Genomic DNA, 16901 nt, shown 5'->3' on the forward strand with positions numbered 1-16901 from the left:
CTCTCTGAACATGGCGGACAATGAGGGCTGATGAGAAGCCAAGGACAATGGCATGGGGTTTTGATCCTACTTCATGTTCTGGCTTTGTGGGAGCCTAACCAGTTTGGATGTTCACCTTTCTAGACCTGGATGGAGAGGGGAGGACCTTGGATTTTCCACGGGGCAGGAAACCCTGACTGCTCTTCGGACTGGAGAGGGAGGAGGAGAAAAGTGGGGGCAGGGGGAGAGGAGCGGGAGGAGAGGGAGGGAAATGGGAGGCTGGGAGGAGGCAGAATTTTTTTTTTCTTTTCAATAAAAAAATTGATATATAAATCTTTAATTATTGTTACACATTTATAACAACAATATATAAAAAGACACCATGAATTTGAAAGTGAGTAAGGCAAGAAGTACGTAGGCGGGTCTGAAAGGAGGGAAGAGAAGGGGGAAACAATGTAATTACTATATCGAAAAATAAATAATGTTATTGAAAACTGGTATTTACTCCACATCTCCTCCAACATAAGCTATCATTGGTATTTTGATCTTAGCCATTCTGACTAGTGTAAATGGTATCTCAGACTTGGTTTGATTGGCATTTCCCTGATAGCTAAGGATGTTGAGCATTTCCTAAAGTGTCTTTCAGCCATTTTGAGATTCTTTTGTTGAGAATTCTCTATTTAGTTCTGTACCTCATTTTTTAAATGGGTTATTTGAAATTTTGATGACTAACTTCTTGAGTTCTTTATATATTTTGGAGATCATTCCTCTGTCTGATGTGGGGTTGGTGAAGATCTTTTCCCATTAAGTAGGCTGCCTTTTTGTCTTACTGACTGTGTCCTTTGCTTTACAGAAGCTTCTCAGTTTCAGGAGGTCCCATCTATTAATTGTTGTTTTCAGTGTCTATGCTCCTGGTGTTATACTTAGGAAGTAGTCTCCTGTGCCTATGCATTGAAGGCTACTTCCCACGTTCTCTTCTATCAGGTTCAGTGTGGTCGGATTTATATTGAGGTCTTTAATCCATTTCAACTTGAGTTTTGTGCATGGTGACAGATGTGAATCTATTTTTATTCTTCTATATGTTGACATCCAGTTATGTCAGCAACATTTGTTGAAGATGCTTTCTGGTAGGAATGCAAACTTATATAACCATTTTGGAAATCAGTATGGTGGTTTCTCAGAAAACTGGGAATCAACTTATCTCAGGACCCACCAACAGTACTCTTGAGCATATACCCAAAAGATGCTCAATCATACTACAAAGACATTTGTTCAACTATGTTCATAGCAGCATTTTTGTAATAGTCAGAACCTGGAAATGACCTAGATGTCCCTCAACTGAAGAATGGATAAAGAAAATGTGGCACATTTATACATTAGAGTACTACTCAGCGGTAAAAAAAAACACAATGACATCTTTACACTTGCATGCAAATGAATAGAACTAGAAAAAAACATCCTGAGTGAGGTAGCCCAAACCCAAAATGATGAACATGATATATACTCACTCATAAGTGGATACTAACTATAAAGCAAAGGATATTGAGCCTATAATTCATGATCCTAAAGAAGCTAAGAAACAAGGTGAACCCTAAGAAAAACATACATAAATCCACCTGGAAAGTTGAATTAGACAAAACTGCCTGACATAACTGGGAGCATGAGGGTGGGGGGACCAGGGGGTGGAAAGGGAAGACAAGGGGAGAAGGGGAGGCGGGAGGAGAACTTGAGGGAGCATGATGGTTAAGATGGAGGAAGGACAGAGAGGAGAGCAAGGAAAGAGATATTTTGATTGAGGGAGCCATTATGGAGCTAGCAAGAAACCTGACACTAGAGAAATTCCCAGGAATCCACAAGGATGACCCCAGTTAAGACCCTAAGAAATAGAGGAGAGGGTGCCCGAACTAGCCTTGCCCTATAGTCAGACTGATGAATATCTTAAATATCACTATAGAACCTTCATCCAGGAACTGATGGAAACAGAGGCAGAGACCCACATCAGAGCACTGGACTGAGAGCTCCCAAAGTCCAGTTGAAGAATGGGAGGAGTGAGAATATGAGCAAAGAGGTCAATACCATGATGGGGACACCCTCTGAAACAGTCTACCTGAGCTAATGGGAGCTCACCAACTCTGGCCAGACTGGGAAGGAAGTTTAGGACAAAACTAGTCCCTCTGAATGTGGTTGACAGTTGCATGGCTGGGGCAGACTGAGGGGCCACTGGCATGGCACCAGGATTTATCCCTACTGCTTCTACTGGCTTTTTTGCAACCCATTCTCTTTGGATAGATCACTTGTTCAGCCTAGATATAAGTAGGGAGAGCCTTGGACCTTCCCCAAAGCAATGTGCCTTACTCGCTCTGATGGGGGTGGGGGAAGTAGGTGGAGGGAATGGGAGGAGGGGAGGGAGTGGGAACTGGGATTGGTAAGTAATATGAAAAAAAGAGAGTTTGTTTTCTTTTTAAAAAAATAATAAAAATTTAAAAAGTGAAAAAATAAAATAAAATTGTTGTTTATCTATACTGCCTATATTTCCTTAGCATATGTTTCTCTTTAGCTGGGATGTTCAGCACTGGACTGGAATGGGAAGTCCATTTATTTCCTTCTAAAGAAATAACAAAGGGGATAATGTAAAATATAACTTATGGACCTCCTTTTATATGATATGGATGTATATTTATATATTTACATTTGCATATATGACACATGCATGTATTAAATAAGCACATTTAACCTCCTGCCTTAAACCTAATGCATGTTTTCATGTATTTGTTTTTATTTAGACAAATCACAGCTTCATTAAAATTAAATTTATATTCAAAAGTACTCATCTTCCTCATTCTTTTTCTTATTTAGGACACCAAATACTATTATAGACAAAATCATCCTAGGTAATTTAAATGTGCAATTGACATGATGTTTTAATATTTGGAAAAACTGCATCCTTTATATTTTTCAAACTCAGTTGTACTGCTTTCTTAAAGCAAGCGGCACCTCCAGGACAGCATCTGGTGAAGCTCTCCCTGTGGGCTTGCCCAGGAAAGGAAGTGAAGGAATTTCATTTCTTCCACAGTTGTGGTTGCAAAGCTGCAATCACAATGTGTTTCTAATGCAGTGGTGTAAGTGGGACTTCGGAGCTCAGCAATCTCATGTGATTTGATTCAAAGGTTTGGAATATTTAAGGCCATATCTCATCAACAGGGAAAGGAAGGCTGTTTTCTTTTCTAGCTTTCTATGAGCTGGAAGAAAGAAATAATAATCCAGGAAATTGAAGTCTATGAGCTGGAAAATATGAATTTGATCTTTTAAAAAGCATTCATTAAAAAAAATAATAGGTAGTTCCTTAATGATAGGCTACAGCACGTCAGAGAAGTCTGGGGACAAGATAATTAGATGAGATCTGATGGTGTCTCTGTGCGCACACATCTCTGCTGATACAAAATGTGCAAACTGGTTTTCCTTTTGTCTGTGTGTCTGTGTGTGTGTGTTAATAATGTTTTGTCCAAGCCTTGATCCAGTCCAATGACTAGAGAATGGAACTCCCCGCCCCAGCTCTCTTGGGATTCCATTCCAGAGACTAATAGATTTTGCTGTCAGAAAACATTTCCCGGATTCCGTCTTAAATTTCCGTTACTTAATTTCATCCCAGTACTTAACTATAAAGCCTCTTATCCTACCTTTAAAGTGACTTGACTTCCATGATGCTTCCATCTTTCAAATAGTTGTGAAATACCGTAACTGGACATAACAGAAAATAAACAAACAGTATGTTTCACTTTAATCTTTCGCAGTAAGTTAAAGGCTGAAGCTTGTCATGCATTTATTTTCCAGTTTGAACATTATGCAATTTGCTTTATTGAATCATGTGTGTGTCACAAACCGGTATTCTCATTGTGATCTCAGCAGTGCTAGCAAAATAACTTTTAGCTTCCTGCCATGTGGTATGGACCTTTTCGATGTACATACTAAAATCTCATTGACTGACTTTACTGAGTACTGAATTATGAGACCGTTCATAATTTGCCTTCACTATCATCTCAAGCAAGCCTCTCGGTAGTACTACTTTCCAAGCACTGTAAATGCTGCCAACTGAATGGCTGTGTTTCTGATTATTTCCCCCAGATGTATTAGCTACATTTTTCCAGGTTGAATCACATTTCATTTCCTGCCCATATTTCTAACCACTTTAGGTCTCTTTTATGTGCCCTCTCTGGTTTTGTCAACACCATCCAATTTACCATCATCTGTAAATTTAATTAGCATGATGTGTATCCTCTCTTATAAATCATTAATGAAGTTTCTCTACAACCATTTGGTTTTTTAATCTAATAGTGCTTAATGTTTGTAGTCTTCCTATTTTCTTAAGAATATACCACTTCTGTCATTTAATAATTTTTTATTTGCAGATGGTAGACTAACAAAGATAAAGTTCAGAGTGGCTATTTCCTTTTTGAACATTAGTACAAAATTATCTTTATTGTTGTACAAGCCAGGGTTTTACTTACAGTCTTCTGTCCTTCAAGAATTGCTACATTTTTCAGTGTTCATATAGCACACCATGACATAAAATTGTCAAAGAATCTTGATTTCAAATTATATTGTGCATTGAGCTATTTTAATTTTGCATTCCAATTTACAAAGATATCATTCTGCCATATTAAACAAGTAAAAAAATGTTTCTATTTCAATTATTTGAAATCAGAAAATTGAACCAAGACCAATGGCTCATGTGAACTGACAAAAACTATTTTGTTGTTTTATAACTGCTATTTCTTTTTTATTTACTGGTTATTTTTAAATCTTCTGCTGTTTTAAAAACCTATTTTTAAACTTTAGTTTTGGGGTAGGTATAGTGATACACACATTTGATCTCAGCTTTCAGGCGATAGAAGCAGGTGGATCTCCGTGAGTTCAAGGCTGGCCTGGTCTACATAGAGTGTTCCAAGTCAGCAGAAGCTTCTTGTCTAAAATGAAGTACCAGTCTAAACTTTTTTTTTGATATTTGGTCCAGAGAGATGCCTTACTGTGTAAAAGCACTTACCACTAGGCATGGTGACATGACTTTGTTCCATGGAACCCAGGGAAATGACTCCTACAGCTTGTTCTCTGACCTCCACATATATGCTGTGGCATGTGCCCATACCCATACATAACATAAGAACACACACACACCAAAATATAAAAAAATAAAATGTATTTTATAAGGAAAATCTCTTCTTTCCTATGGGGGCAACTGTTGCTATGAATTTTCTAAAATAATTTACTTTATAATGTATCTATGTAATCCTATAACTGAGAAGCAGTTTTTAAAATTAAATATCTTAGATTTTTTGGTTATTAGTTTCCATTTTATATGAGTTAATTCTTTTTCCTAAGAGTTTCCCTTTTTCTACATGAACGTTTTGCCATGTGTTTCCAATAATCTTGGAAGGAAGCGTGCATCCTTTTCTTCAGAAGTTCCTCACCTAAATCCCCGGTGTTAGCCTTACCTACCATCTTTTCTTCTCATAAATCCATAGCCTTAACTCAGATCTTTGGAGCAGTTACCTGGGCTGCCTTTTTCCTCATTTACAGGTAGATAGATATTTTAAATGCTCATTAATGGTCTAATTTATGAAAAATACATCTGATTGCATTAAGTCAAGAAGAAGAACCCATAACCTAGTTTTTCAGTCAATTCTCACACTTCATTTATTTGTTAAAAGGTTAGAAAATTCATGGGCACCTAAATATAAAATCTCTATTTATTTCCCCAAAATTTTAAGCACGTTTTTGGCTATCAAACCTATTCTTGCATATTTTTTCTTGTTGTTGTTACAATTTAATTTTTATCTCTCATCCCCATATCCATGTGACAACTTGACACATTTGCATTTTTAAGTCAAAGCTTATCTTGATTTTCACCCTTAAATATGGTTATTATATGATAAAAGGCTGACAAATCTAGGACTCATTTGTATTTTACCAATTATCTTATCATTGCTTTAAAAGTACGCATGTCAGCTATTTAGAGGAAGCTAGTCATCCCCACATGGTTTGTAGTAGGAAAACCCACAAACAATCAAAATGACTAATAATTAGGGAGCTAGATAAATACAATGTAGCTGAGCGATACATGAAACTACTATGAACTTCACTGAAATTGGCAACAGCCAACTTAGTTTCTCAACAAGTATCTCTCTGCCCTCGAATATCTGAGATTTAAAAGTCAAGCAACTCGTGGGGGCCCAATAACACTTTAGTGATAAGCAGTTACGAAAGCCAGGTCACCGCATCTCGAGATGAGTATTTCTGGGGTGTGATTCTAGGAACACCTCACTGAACAGATTCTTAAGTGGTGACTTATGAGGGAGTGCCTGCCCACCAAAGATGGGGAAGCAGAGCAGGGCAGGTAAAGAAGGTAAGCAAAGACATAATTTCACAGTCTGGAATTAGATTTGTTCAGTGAGATGTTCCTTGGGTTAATTGTATTTCTCAGCTTTTCTTAACCATTAATGCTTTTGGTCCATTTTAGATATTTCTGGTAGTGGTTTTAGATGAGATTTTAGTGGTTTTAGATGAGATTTCTCTGGAAATTTGTGGACTCTTACTAAAGCATACTCCCTTCTGTAATGTAGACAGGCTTCATACGATAGATAACAGGCTTGAGGAGATGTCTCCTCAATCACCCCCAAGCAAGAAAGAACCCATCAGATTGCCTTGGTCTCAGCAGCCACGTTTACTCTCATTTACTCTTCCTGGTTCTACGGGTGGTTATTTTTGGCCTCAAACTTTAACACTTGGCTTCATATCTAGCATCCCTGCCAGACTTCGTGCTGGTTAAGCCTCCACAATTGCATGAGACAATTTCTTAAAGTAAGTATCTTTCCCACCATAAAACAGGTTGTTGGTTCTGCTTCTTTGGAACAGTAATAAATACACGGTGGACACATGAGGACGGGGTAGCACTGGCAGAAGACAATGAATTACAGAAACGTAACCTAAGCCACAGCCCTAGAGAGCCTTGCATCAGACTGCTTCCCTTACCACTGAAAGTTAACAGGTCTTCTGATAAACTATATGTGTCTACTGATTTGAAAATTGTTTAAGTTTATTAGTGTATGCCTACCCATTGTGCATTTTTATAAAGGAGTCTCATGGATCTAAGTCTAGTCTAGAAGGCTTTCTGTAGCTGAGGATGAAATTGAACTTGTGATCCTCCCCAGTGCTGGGATTACAGGAAGGAACACCACACCTGGGTCATGCAGTGCTGGAGAACAAATCTAGGGCCTTGTGCATGCTAAGCAAGCACTCTAGCACCAAGTTACATTTCCAACAATACAGTACTGTATTCATTTCAATATGTAGCCACCAAGGAGAGCCAATGATGAGGCAGAACTGAAAACCAACTTACAATAGAAATTCTGAAAAGTTTCTTTGCATAGAGTCTGAATCAAGGGAACCTTAAGGAAGGACATTACAAAAGCACATAACAAAACAGATGCAATCTTCTGCAACTTTTTGTTGCTGAAACGCAAAGCATATTAAAATAACTTAACATATTTTTAGAAATAAAAACATTAATAATTGAAAAATTGTAGAGACTAATGTCTTATTTAAATAGGATGCACGATGTTAGTGCTGTCAATTACTAAAATTAATTTTAAGGTATACCTGTTAAAGCTGGGATTTACATGTTTACTCTTCAAAATTTTCTTTTAAATAGGAACCATCAAATACTGATGTCAGTCATGAGCATATGGTATTAATTGATATTCAACAACTAGAAGGCATTTATAGAATTATAGCAAATTATTTTTATGATAATTTCAGGTTAACACTTCATTACATTGTACATTAATCAGTTCCGAATGAAAGTTAGGTGGAAGTTCTTCAATTATACAGTTAATGAATTTTAAAATATGGAATATTCCTTTGTACATGAATCAAAGTCTAAAAACTTTCCTAGACCTGGTGTAAGCTTGATTGAGAATAGATAGTCTACTTCTCGTTTTGTTAAGCACGTACAAAATAAGGTGTGTTATTCAAGCACTGAAACACCGAAATGACTCAGTGGATCACGTACAGGTGTGGTCTGATACTGAACTAATTGAAGAGTGCGATCGTCATTAGACACATTTCCAAAGCCATCCTCTATCATGATGGTTGAGTGTGTGCTTCTCATTTGGAAATGTGCACTTTAATACTGAGCTCAAAAAAATTCAAAACACAACCTCACAACTGCAAAGTCACCAAATTATTGTGTGTAAAAAGAAATTTGGGATACTAAGGTTCAGTTTCTCACAAAAAAATAGTAATAACAGCAGTGGTGATGTCTAAGTCTTTGAGAACAATGGAGTTCATGGCTGACAGAATTGGCTTAACACGGTAGACCCAAATATTTTCCACAAAGCAACTTTGGGAAGTCGTCCCAGGAAAGTCTCCACCATTCTTCGCAGGTTTGTCTGGATAAGGCTTTCTCTGCTCCACACATACATTTTCACTATTCGGCAACACACATCTAAGCAGATTCCACTTCGCGTGGTACTAATGTTTTGTTGTGTTTTTTAAACATCCTGCCTATGGTTATTTTAGAGCAATTACTCAAGACCCACAGAAATAAACTGCCCTTCTTTTCTTGTTAGCCTTATTATAAAATAGTCTGTAGATATTGTTCTCAGTGTCTTTAATGTCCCTGTCAGGCTAATAATCTTTAAGCTACTGCAACCAACACAATACCAATTAATTATTTTCCTTGTTTATCTAAGAGAGGTTTCCCAAAACTTACTTTAGTTTTCATTTTATGTTTGTTACGAAATTCTACTTAATGATATAATTCATTTTAAAATCTTTATCTTTCCTAACCACTACTTTACTATGATGTAGGAACATGGTGATGAGTGTTTGGTGCTTTATCTTCTATTATAGCTATTGTCACACTGAAAGACTAACACAATGTTTTTCAATAAAACTCGACAAGATCTTCTACAGCCCACCGTGAAGATGCTGTGACTGTAGTGACACAAAGGACAGTGGTGCAGTCACAGCTTTGCTCATCACACATAGACTGGGTTGACGTCACAAGGCAGTCGACAAGCACGGAAATGACTGAGCATTTCATAGAATGCCACACTGGCCCACTCGGGATGAATTATGATCATCAAATCTAATGAAACAAAATGGGATGCCTTCAAAAGAAAAATGTGCTCTATGAGGTAAAACAAAATGCCCACAAAGTGTCCTGACAAAATGATGAGGATTTCAGGGTCACACAGGACATGCTGGGCTACCTGCTCCAAATTAAAAGGCTATATATTATATGTCAAAACTAATTTTAAGCATTATAAGGCTTTGTATACATCCTCAGATTAAATGCACACTTGGAAAACAGCTCTGAATCCGTGAATATGGAAGATTACCTCTTATGAGTACAGTACAAAGCACAAGTTCTATCCTAAGTCTAGGCTACCCGATGACAGCTACATTACTTAGGTAAAATAATTGGAAGAACTCATTAGCCCACGGTTACAAAATGAATCAATTACAATAAAATTATGTATGGGTACTTTCATAAACAGTCACATAAAAGTCTCTGACAAAATATTAGCATATCATATTCAACTCTATGTATGTGTGTATGTATACATATGTATAAGCATATGCAACAAAGTAGCAGTTATCAAAAGAATGCAAAGCTGTTTTTTTTGTTTTTGTTTTTGTTTTTTTTGTTTTTTGTTTTTTTTCGAGACAGGGTTTCTCTGCAGTTTTGGAGCCTGTCCTGGAACTAGCTCTTGTAGACCAGGCTGGTCTCGAACTCACAGAGATCCGCCTGCCTCTGCCTCCCAAGTGCTGGGATTAAAGGCGTGAGCCACCACCGCCCAGCTGCAAAGCTGTTTTGATGTTTGGAAAATCAACGCAATGTCATCTACCAAATTAATACTCTAAATAAAATCTATATGATCATACTAATTGCTACAGAAAAAATTATAAAATAAAACATTTTTATGAAAAAAAGCTCAGCAAACTAAACTAAACTAACTATTGTGGTTTAAATATAAAATGTCTTCTTTAAGCTTATGTTTTAAATACTTGGTCCCTAGTTAGTGGTGCTATCTTTAGGAGGTGGTAGAAATTTTAGGAGATGGGTCTGGATAAAAAGGAGGACACTGGTACGTGCCTTTGAATAGTATACCTTATGCCTGGTTGCCCTGCCCCCACCCCCACCCCACTGCTTCTTGCCAATCCTGAGGAAAGAAAGCAGTCTCTGTCACATGGTGATGCTGCCATTCATTAGTGCTTCAGCTCATTGGCCCAGGATTAATGCCACCAAAGACTGGACTAAAACCAAGATAAAAATATACATGACCCTAAGCCATAGTGCTTAAAGACCCAACACAGAAAACTGGTAAGAGAAGTGGATCCCTGGGCTGTTATAACTGGAGAAGTCTGGAGAAGTGATTGAGAGAGCCTCACATGCTATCAGCAGAGTTCCTGGGTTAGAAGACCGGAGAGTGGACAGATTTCAGAAGACAGCAAAGACTCCTGAGAACTGCGTAGTCCTCATTGTTATAAGATGAAAACAGCAACAAGCTGTTTACATTTCAACTGTGCCTGAGACAGTGGGAGTCTAACGGTGATGGGTAGTTCACCTAGTAGAGGAGATTCTTAAAGGCATTCCAGTATTGAAACAGTGCACAGTTATTGAAAGTTGCTATTAGTCAGATTAATGTATGACTAGAAAAAAATGCAAATTAGAAAGACCTGAAAACCTTCAGTTCGGTCTCACAAGTCTGTGAAGCTGAAATTAAGGTAGGCGTGGTTTCTGAAAAGATTAGCACCATTAAAATCAGCCAAGCAGTATACACTGAGACAACAGCAAAGGTGCTGTGAGCATTTCTCCTGAATTGCCCAGGTGTCATCGATGGCAGGCTCAAGGGTATGAAAGAACGAATCAATTTCAAAGAAATTCTCTTGAGAAAAGGAGAGCCTCTAGGGCAGACTGACTAGGGTTTCATTCACTGCACTCAGTTGTCTGTCACTCAGTGGCCTTGGTCTAAGGCTGCCTGCCTATTGCTCTAGCTGACGGCATACTTTTATGTTGTCTATATGGTGCTGGTCTTACAGGCATGCAAATGTAAGCATCATAGAGTCATGGAAGCTTCCATCAAGATTTGAAAGGATATCCTGAAGGCCAGGCAATGTGTAAGTTTGGAGTCCCTGCAGACAGCCCTTCAGAGGGCAATGTGTAAAGCTGAGGGTGTGGCATAAGCTGAAACGGGGATTCTAGGAGAAGACACCCTGAGAATGAGAAGTAACATCTGAGGAATGCCACAGGCCATGAGCGGAGCTAGCCTCCCAGAAGAGCCCATGTTGGCTTCAAATGACAGGACCAGAGGGTTGGAGCTGTACTACTGATGCTCACAATGATGCAAACCATGAAGCTAAGCATTCAGCGATGCCCCTCAGGTTCAGTCTTGTTTCATGAGATTCTTCCTTTCAATTCTTCTATTTTTCTCTTTTCCAATCAGAGTATTTCTTTCATGGCCATTTTATCATGGACGTACATAACTATCTTTTTATTTTTGCAGGGGCTCCCAGCTAAGAATGTGCACTGGGTCTCAGAAAAGACTCTGGACTTGGGCTTCTGAACAACACTGAGACTGTCAATATTTGGGGACTCTTGGAGACATTCTATGTGCATTGTGCACACAGACCTTTCTGGGCTAAGAGTGAAATGCTATCATCTGAAAATGAAATGTTCCCTTGAGCTCATGTTTTGTGGCCTTTGTCCCAGCTTAGGTGGAGGACTTAGCTAGAGAAAGAAGATCGCTGGAAATGGACCTCTGAAGACTATATACAGCATTGGGCCTATTCTCCTACTGTTTCCTGTCTACCACGAGGTGAGAAGCCTGGGTCACATGCACCAGCTGAATGATATTCTGCTTCATTCAAGCTTATCTGAATTAATGAAATTGGACCATGGACACAGCTAAAATAAATAATTCCTCCTTTTGAGTTGTGTTGGGTAATTTATCACAGCTATGAAATGTCTAACACTCACTTACCAAACAACCTGGAGATGGTTTATAGCCAACAATTACCTTATGGTCAAGACTGACTGCTTTCCCCTATAAATAGTCATTATATAAAGACACATGAAATAAGGCTAGAGAGGTAATTTGGTTGGTAGAGTGCTGGCATAGCATGCATAAAAACCTGGGTTTAATCCCCAGTACCACACACACAGATATATATATATATATATATATATATATATATATATATATATATAATCAGACATGGTGGTACATACATGTAATCCCAAGGAGGCAGTAGGATAAAATGTTCAAAGTCATCTTCAACTATATAATGAGTTTAAGGTCAGATTGAGATATAAGACTGTGCCTTGAAAAAGAAAAAAAGAGCAGAAGAAAGAAAGAAAGAAAGAAAGAGAAAAGAGACAAAGACAGAAAGAAAGAAAGAAAGAAAGAAAGAAAGAAAGAAAGAAAGAGAAGAAAAAGCCCAAAACAGTATCATTACCAAACTAACAAGAAAAAGTAAACAATATATAAATTGTTACCTCTTTTCACTTGTTACAAGCGAAGACACATGAAAGAAAACTAAATCTAAGGACAGGCAAATGTCTCTGAGAAGACATGGGCTGTAAACAATGGCCTACCTGGGTCTGAACACTAGAGGAACATAAAGATATGAGCAAGAAGATCAGCATAAAGACAGCGTGACTATGTGAGCAAGGAAAGGCCTTGGCAGTACTTTGTGAAATGATTTTGAACACGGGGTGAATATGGACGACAACTTTAAGAATATCTAGAAGAAAAGTCCAGGCAAAGGAAACAATAAAAATGACAGAAACGTAGCTTATCTTTAAGGAAAGGCAAGGAGGTTAATGTTTCTGGGAGTTATATGAGAACAAAATAGAAGAGCACGTAGAGGTAGGACCAGCCCATGGTAGGTACAGAAACCCACAAAGACGACTGGGTGCTAGTCTAAGCTGAAATGAAACCACTGGAGGGTTTTGGGCAAAGAACTGACATGAGCTGAACGGTTATAGAAGGATGCTTCTAGCTGCTACCTGGAGAATAGACCTCTAGGAGGTAAGAGTGAACCTAAATGGAGAGACGATTCCATAACTCCAATAAGAGACTAAAATAGTTTGGGAACACTGGAGGTGAGAATGTGGGATGCATTTTGGAGATAAATTAAGCAGGACTTGAAGACTGAATGAGAGAAGACTGGTTTTGGAAAGAGGTACCTAAGGATGATGACACAACACTAGTAAGCACATACTATGGCAAAGGTATTTAGCTCAACAGCAATAGACAAAGATTTTGAAGTATAAAATCGACAAATGAATGCCGTTCAACTTGAAGAAAACCCACTTTCTCTTCTTTGTGACCTTAACTGCTCATGGCCAAAAATAAACTTTTATTTACTATGGAAAATGTTCCAAAGAGTTAAAAATGTTTATTAGTTTTACAGGGTCCCTTCTCAAGTCCTGGTGTTGCCTCTTCTTAAAAAGGGCTAAAGCAAAATGAAATACCAGATCTCCACAGTTACCGAGCCTGGCGACTGTAGGAAGGCTGTTTCCACCAATGCTGACATAAGCTGGTATTCCCTGACACTGGCACAATGGGAGGAGGGACGGGCAGTGAAGTGAGATGACCCGGAAAGGGTTAACAAAGTTCACATACAAACGCTAATGACTGTACAGTCATCTTATACTTTACAAATTAAGCATTTGATTTGAATGAGAACTAGAAGAGAGAGATGAGAAAAGCAAGGAAATGTTTTCAAAAACTCTGGACCCTTGTACGAAGATGCCACATCAAAACTCAACACCTTGCACGCTAACTCAAAAGTTAACTAAAACATAGATCTGGAACCATCTAGAGTATTATCTAAATTCTGTAATTTGATCAGATATTTTTCCAAGAAATTCATAATTCCAAGAAACAGAAGCTCAGCAAATTTGTCAGGAAACTGCTCCACAAGAAATGCTAGAGGAGGTGCTCTGGGCTAAAGCAAAGCACCAGATGCAAATCCAAGGCTATACAAGGAGTGAAATGAACTGGAAACGACAAAGGTGGGTATATATTGAATACACTGGCTGTCCCAGCTTACTTTTTTTAAACATTATACAGTTAGTTTATGATACAGCTGTAGCCAAAGTTTGAGAAAAGTGAGAATAGCAGGGATGCAAAGCCCTATATGATATAATAATGCATTGCTTGAAAAACACCAAAACCAATTAAACTATCCTTCTGCAAAAGCATTTGCATTCTCCATAACAGCTAGGATATGGAAACAGCTGACGTCTCTGTCAATAGATGGATGAACAAAGAAACTGTAAAACATCAATCAACCTTGAATGAGATTTTTACAATCTGTTTCCTTATTAAATTTTTGACACTTTAAAATGTAAATTAATTATTCAAGAATTTCACATAATATATTTTGCATATTCACCTCCTCCTAACTCCTCCAAGATCTATCTTCCACCTCCTTGCCCACTCCCACTTTGTATCTGAAAAAAAAAACCAGTATATGTTAACTGTAAAAAACAATGGGTTTCACTGTGAAAATTATATCATATTTATTACACAAATGAAACGTTGAGGACATCTAGCCAATGAAATAAACTAGAAACAGAATGAAAACTTTTATATGACTATATGATCTCATTTTTACGTGGCATCTAAATATATGTGTGTTCCAAATGCATAGAAACAGAGAGGATCCACGTGGTTACAGGTGGTGAGGGGTAATGAGAAGATGTGAGCCAATGGGTGCAGATTTCTGGCTTTGTAAGCCAAGAAAGAAGACAGGAGGCAGAAAACATGAGAAAAAAAGAGGGATATGCAGAACTGAACCAATCAGCCATAATCAAAATTACACAGAGCAGAACCCACACTTCTTCCAGGGTATTAAGAGCACACACCCACCCCTGTGCTGCCTCTTAAAAACCGTCATCCAATTCCTAACACATGTTAGTAGATGAGCTTTCCTTTGCAGCCACAAAGAAGAAAATAGGAAAACAATTGTTTAAAAAAAAGTCAGCTGAAAAACCCTAATCAGCCAGGCAGTGGTAGTGCACGCCCTTAATCCCAGCACTCGGAAGGCAGAGGCAGGGGATCTCTGTGAGTTTGAGGCCAGTCTGGTCTATAGAGTGAGTTCCAAGATAGCCAGGGCTGTTACACAGAGAAACCCTGTATCAAAAAACCAACCAAACAAACAAACAAAAAAGAAACTCCACATCAGCCTGCCTCCCTTCTCTTGATTTCCCTTTTAATGATACAAGGGCTTGAACCCAGGACTCTGCATACTAGTTAAGTGCTCCCCCATTGAGACACATGCCTAGACTGTCTTGCTTTAAGGTATATGCAATAAATATATGAAAACAATAAGAGCATGAAAAATAAGCTTTAATTCAAATACATTATGAACGGTATAAATGAATGGAAAGATATACAAGCATGTCTAAGGATGGATTGGTTCTATATTTTATAGAGAACAATTCTCCCTCATGTTTATATAGTTTCAAAAATTTAATAATCCCTTTTCTTGAACTTGACAAGTGTGGTTTGAATGAGATCCCCCCCCCAATAGTCTTAGGTACTTGAATACTAGGGTCCCCAGTTGGTAGCACTGTTTGGGTAGGTCTAGGAGGTACAGTTTGCTGAAAGAAGTATGTCACTGTGGCAAACTCCGAGGTTTCAAAAGCCACACGTCAGCCCCAGTTTGCTCTCTCTGCTTCCTGCCTTCAGGTTCAAGAGTGGAGATCTGTTTCTAGTCAAGTCTGCAGCTTGCTGCCACACTTCCGTGTCATGACAGACTCACCCCTCCATAAGCCAAATCATCCTTTCTCTCTGTGCTGCCTTGATTGTGCTGTTTACTCACAGCCAGGACTAACAGAGAACTGGGTGTCAGTGGTGGGAGATTGCTGCAAAGAACCTGACCACACAGAGTTCTGAACAGATGCAAAAGACTTTGGGACCTTGAACTAGAAAAGTGGTGGGACACTGTATGTGGAACCTAAGGACATTCCTAGTAGGAGCTTGGAAGACAGTAGTGGTAAGAGCTATGCAGACTATGGAGGCCCATCACAAGAGGTTTCAGAATAGCAACAGTAGTGGCTTGGCCAGACACAACTGCTCCTGTGATCTAGAGGCAAACAAACAAACAAACAAACAAACAAACAAAAAGGCTTCTTTCTGCCCATGTCCTAAGAATTTGCTTGAGGCTGAATCTACTAGTAATGAACTAATTTATTTGTCAGTAGCTATTTCAAAAGAGCCTGCTATTGACTCTATCATATGGTTATTAGTAAGCATGCCTAGACAGGTTTACAATGAAAAAGAGTAAATGAGACAAAGAAAACATACACTGTGGAAGGGAAAAGGACAAAGGCAAGCTTGATGTTACAGCCAAGGCTTACACCTGGAGAGAGGCTGTAGTTGTTGAGAAGATTAGAGCCATTACGGAGAGCCCCAGTTAAAATAAAGGGAATAAAGGGAAGGGTACCCTGAGACCAAGACCATACAGTGGTCCAACTGATGAAAGCAAGAGGTATAAGGGCTTTTATGCCCCTAAAAGGCAACAACAAACAAAAACTGCTGCAAACGCAGCTCGAGAACAGGGTCCATCTCGAGCGGGCAGTCAACTTAGCAATGTCATCCAGACATGCGAGCTTTGAAAGTCAAGGACAACAGGATGGTGGAATCTTCTTCCACAGTTTCAGAGAGAGCTGAGGCCAGGCAGTGTGTGGTGTAGGGCATGGGAGTCGCTGTGGAAAAGCCTTGAGAGGCCACTGTGTGAAGCGGAGGAGTAGAGCATGGATTGTATTGGAGACTACCCGATAGCAGAGGTGCCATGGCTGTGGGAAATCTTCCAAGGAGACTCAATACAGAGAACAATCTCAGCCC

This window comes from Microtus ochrogaster, chromosome 4, assembly GCF_000317375.1.
Source record: "Microtus ochrogaster isolate Prairie Vole_2 chromosome 4, MicOch1.0, whole genome shotgun sequence".
Classification (NCBI taxonomy): domain Eukaryota; kingdom Metazoa; phylum Chordata; class Mammalia; order Rodentia; family Cricetidae; genus Microtus; species Microtus ochrogaster.